This window comes from Hirundo rustica, chromosome 4 (assembly GCF_015227805.2).
Source record: "Hirundo rustica isolate bHirRus1 chromosome 4, bHirRus1.pri.v3, whole genome shotgun sequence".
Classification (NCBI taxonomy): domain Eukaryota; kingdom Metazoa; phylum Chordata; class Aves; order Passeriformes; family Hirundinidae; genus Hirundo; species Hirundo rustica.
The window spans coordinates 56670743-56675974 of NC_053453.1; the positions used below are offsets into that span (position 1 = coordinate 56670743).

The 5232-nt window shown below is 43.2% G+C and overlaps 1 long non-coding RNA gene across 2 annotated transcripts; it reads right to left on the reverse strand.

Moving 5' to 3' along the window:
• Positions 1–2322: 2322 nt before the first annotated feature.
• LOC120752415 (uncharacterized) lies at positions 2323–4895 on the reverse strand. Of its 2 annotated transcripts, XR_005700700.2 has the most exons (4): positions 4797–4870; positions 4478–4561; positions 4046–4154; positions 2323–3399 (listed from the first exon to the last, which is right to left on the reverse strand). It is a non-coding gene; the product is annotated as an uncharacterized LOC120752415 (long non-coding RNA). The 2 variants fall into 2 exon arrangements; XR_005700699.2 differs by lacking the exon at positions 4478–4561 and having other exon boundaries at positions 4797–4895.
• Between the last annotated feature and the right edge of the window lie 337 nt (positions 4896–5232).

Here is a 5232-nt window from a genome sequence, read left to right on the forward strand (position 1 = left end):
GGCGCTGCGCCCGCCGGTGCGCTGCGGTCACGGGAGACAGCCGGCGGCGGGCGGAGCCGGGTGGGAGATAAAGCCGCGGGGACCCCTCCTCCTCCTCTTCCTCCTCCTCCTCCTCCTCTCCCCACCCATCGCCCGGGAAACCGCCGGCCCCGAGCGCCGCCGCCCGGCCCCAGCCCCGGCCCCAGCCCCGGCCCCTCACCGCGCCCCCTGCTCACCCCCAGGGAGAGCCACACCCCGCCTCCCGGGCTGGCCCCTCGTCCGGACGGGCTGGAGCCGCTAAGTCGGAGATACGCTTCAGCCCAGGCTCAAGCCTGCAGGACTCGGAACGATCCCCACCCGCAGGCAACAAGCCCAGAGCCTCCCCGGGCAGTGGAGGTGCTCCTTGGCTCACGCGTTTCACGGGAGCTCTGGGACACCCCTCATTCGACAAGGGGCACATCGGTGTAACCACAGGACCGGGCTGCAAACCCTGTATCTGCTGTCAATAGAGCCCTGTTCGCTATTTTAAGCAAATCTTTATGATTGGTTTGGGTATTTCCCTTCTTATGAGAAACATGATGCTGAAACTGAAGACCATTGAGTTGAGAAGAGCTACAGATTCACTTTGCCCAAGTAATATCGGCAGCACTGAGAAACTTGAAAGATAAGTTTACAAATTCTTAAAGCAATCATTTTTACTCAACATTTGTATCATTTACCAAAAAGGATTTGACTTTCTGTCAACTCGAGCCTGTCCTCCACACAGAGAAGTAAAATGCTTTAAAACCTTGATGGCTTGCTTACTCCTCCATCCTCAAACGACCAGGAAGCTGAAATCCAATGGATACATCTAGATACAACTGCAAATACTCTAGATAGATGGATAGATACTACTGCTACAACAAATTTGTTTAAGGGCTCAGAAAGTTGTTTTAGGGGTGTCATAGAAACACCGGTACGAGCATCACATATGCGTATGACTGATAATTGTCTGCTACAAAAGGACCAGATAAATTGCTGCTGCCTGATCTTGCAGTCTGTTCAGAGAAGGGGGGGGGGAAAAGACATCACAATTCTCTTGCAGGTTTCCCAAGAAGTACACATTAAAACAAAGCAACTCTATAAGCAGCAGAGACAATAACATCAGTCTCTTACGGATTTTTGCCCTAGGGAGGAACGCCTACATGGGCTCACTGATGTCCACCTCAGGACAGGGTGTAAGATCTCCCTCCTCTGACTGGCCACCTATTTTCATGCCAATTGCAGAAAGTCAGTATTTTCAGGGTCTTTGTCTATACCTTCCTGACAAATTGCCTGAACCTGAACAATCAGCTCAAAATTTAAGAGGACAGGGCTAATGAGCACATAGGTATGGCCACACAATTCCTTCACCATCAGCGGCCCTACAGCAGACAGTGAAAATGTGTGCATTTTTCTTCAGAAAAAAAAAACCAAAACCCCCCCCAAAAAGGTCACAAAGGTTCAAAACCACTTATTTTTGATGGCCAGTTTTCTGAAATTCACACATCGAAAAATAAACCCTCAGGCCAAGCTTTCACCACCAAGCATCAGCCCAAAGTGAATTTGTAGTGGCAGAGTTAAGAAGGAAGAAAGGGTGCTCTGAAAGCAATGCTCCTTAAAGGCCCCATGTGGTTTCCTAATATAAAAACAAGCAAAAAAAAGAATCCCAGCAACCCACACTGACCATAGGCTTGGCACATTTTGTGGTATCTATGAATGTGTTTTTAATATGCAGTTTACCGTGGAGGAAGCAGTTGTGATGAGCACAGATACTGAGTCATGTCCTCACGTATTAGAAGAGGCAGCTGGGAGGCAAAAATTCCCTGGAGATACCTTTACACCAAGCTATTGCCCTGGCCACAAGGCGAAGATATGAGGCTGGTTCAGAAACCTGCAGTGGTATCAAGGATAAGAGAAAGGTGATGTAACTTCTAAGTGTTCTCACTCCTCCTACGAGTTCAGTGCACCACACACAAGCTAAGCACCCTGTGTGCACAAACTAAGGGCTGCATTTAGTCCAATAAGGCAAGAAACTTCCAGCACACCCATCCAAACTGGAGTTAGTAGCACTTTCAGGGTACTTAAGACAAAGGAAATGTGATGTATTCCTCTATATGGTGTCTGGGATTGTAATGAGTCAGCCCTCTTTTGGCAGCTCTTTTGTAGTTGCCTCCTACTACAAACGGGAAGACACACTTGCATTTCAACTTTACTTGTGTTTTACACAGAGCATTTCACTTTATTACTGAAAATAACTGGTAGGTAAATACAGTCACCTAAGCAAGTTAATTAAATGAACACAACATTAAGGGAAAGGAGCGATGTGTTCCCTGCATCAGCAAACCCTTGGTGTCTGCCATCACACACCCTATGTGCATCATCTCCTCTAAGGAAGACTGGGGGATCTGAGCTTCTGTAAGGATTTCCAAAGATGTAGTTAAAAAGGATTTTGTTATTCTTTCCTCTAAATCAACAAAAAATTCACCCAGCTGGGAAAACAGGTCGGTTGATGGGATTATCCAAATCTGAAATTCAGTGATTTCCCACTTTTGGACATTTTTGCTAGTCTGAGTGTTTAAAATCCAAACAATCTGTCTGCCAATCTGGTATGCAAGGAAAAGATCTTTAAAACCCATTACTTCTGCGTATTAGGGAATAGTCCTTATTTGCACAAGACTATACTTTTCAAAATCCTTTTTTATGTAAGTATCCATACAGAAGCGTGGTGCATCCATGATTTCTTTTTAACAAAACATTTGCTTACAAAGGCTTGGGTCTCAGTTTATGCAAGTATAAGAGCTAGACTTTGATGATCCTTGTGGGTCCCTTCCAACTCAGGATTTTCTATGATTTTATAGAAAAAAATATAGTGCTAATTAGCATCTCCTGAGTATTTTCTTCTGAACAGTATTTCTTAGACATGATTGCTCTCAAAACTGCAAATATCCTGAAAAAACTGTCAGTTCTTCATCAGTAGTTAGCACTGTGCGAGAAACTTTTTCCTTATCAAATCTACAACAGGAATTCAATCTAGACCAAACTTGCCCTGTCTAAGAGGGGCAAGTTGCACTGCAGATATGTGGTCAGAGTTTGCCAGTGCAACCGCCTTGTTTATGGTTGTTTCTCAATTCCATTGCTTTCAAGTTCTAATTCCCATGTTTTCAGGCTACCTTGTACTATGTTTCTCCCTGGCCAGCTTTACAGTCTTGCTAGAGCACTGTTGTTTTATAACTGGCAACCCGGGCTTGTAGGTTTCACTGACTTCTTCAAATATTATGGTAGAGCATAGATGGTGCTTGTGAACACTTAGTTAGTAAAGGACAGAAAGTTATGACCAAATTTCCCAGTAAACCTCCAAGGATGATTCTTCTTGAAAAACTCAGTAGTCCAAGCCTCAGTCTAACAAAAAAAAAAACAAACAAGAAAACCACTCTTGTGTCAACTGGGGGTTGTTTGTTTTACATGTCTATAAATAAAGACCAATACATCAAGATACTAAATTATTTGCATTAATAGAAAGAGGGGGGCAAAAAAATCAAGAACTTATTAGTAAAGGTATCATGATTCCACAGCCCTTGAAGTTGCTCACTACATGGCAAAGGGAGATTGAGAAGATCTCTACATTACTGGGAACATTTCATTCTTAACAAAAAGGGTTAACTAATTTGATTTGGGTTTCAGAAGCCAAATGACAGTTGTAACAAAACCCAGAGGGCAACAAAAAGAAAAAAAACTATAACCCCCCATGTTTCTACACTATTTCTTAATAATGGCTATATTGTGGAAGCACTTGGTCACACCAAGTGACCCCAACTGTGCAAGGTACTATCTGGACACAAAATGAATGTTCATCTGTGCTGGTTGTCAAAAAGACAAGAAATAGCTGATGGATGAGATAATAGGGAAGCCAAAGTAGGAAGCAGTGAGATAGCATTACTATTCATAAAAGGGATGTGCCAAAAAAAAGAAAAAATAAAAAAAAAAAAAAAAACAAAAAAAAAGAAAAAAAAAAAAAAAGCTATACCAGGTCAAAGGAAAGATCTACCTTATTCAGGATCCTGTCTCTGACAGAAGCTGAAAAGAACACAGGATACTCATATGGTATGTGCTCCTCAAAGTCTCCCATCTTCCAGCATTTGCAGGTCACACTCTACCTGAGGCAGACGTGGTTGCCATGTATTTAGCAACCCTTAGCACATTTCCCTTCTATGAACTTTTTCCACCAACCCTTGAACCCATCTAAGGCCCAGGCACTCAAAGCACCCTCTGTTCCACTTCTCAGCCACATGTGAATTGAAGCACCTACTTTTGTATGCATTGAGCCTGGCTCCCGCCCATTTCAGCTGTTGGTGGTTTGTTCCTTGTACCGGGATAAACACTGAAGGATCAATTCCCCACCTCACACCATTTCTGATTTTTTGTTCTCCATAGTAGAATAAACACCAAAGAATCAATATGCCATGTCCCCTATCCTCACCTTTAGTTAGCAGCAGTGATAGCAAGTTGTCATTTTCTGGCAGTTGATCAATAGGTAGTTAAAACACTTTGAAAGAGATTTTCTCTGAAAGGATTTAAAACCCCCATTCTAGAGACTAGGTTCTGCTAGTTGTACCAAGTTTATATGAGAAGCAGTGCAGGGACCCTGCAGGGAGGGAGCAGCCAAACTTCTTTGCCTGTCACGGACTTATTGTAACCCACACAGTGTGTCCCCCTTGCATTCCTCATTAGCAAAGAGAAAATGTTAAATGGTAAAGAGGTCTCTCCCTTTTCTGGCTGCCTGGCAGCCCCACACTCACCATGGGAGATTTTCAATGCCAGCCCTACACTCCTCTGAGCTCTGAGCTGCTCCTGCCCCACCTTGAGCTCACACCACAGTGAGTAGCCACAGATGGGCCAGCTACCATCTGACCTTAAATGATCCACATGGCACTATTTATCATGGCAGCACAGTGAGGAACAGAATCAGACTGCAAGAACCTAAGAGGAAATTTGTCTTTCTCCTCGCAGGGACAGTGGAAAATTTGACTTGAATATTTCTTTTAAATGAAAATAATGACTCCTTCTAGTAAAAAAAAACCATAAAACATGTAAGATTATAATGGTCTGTGGAAGCAAACTTTAAAAGATATGATTTTAATACCTCACTTTAAAGAAAAAAAAAAAAAGTGTTTGCCAAGACCAAGGGTTTTCTTTCATCTTAAGTCAAGATTTTAATTTATCTCTCTGTTCCTG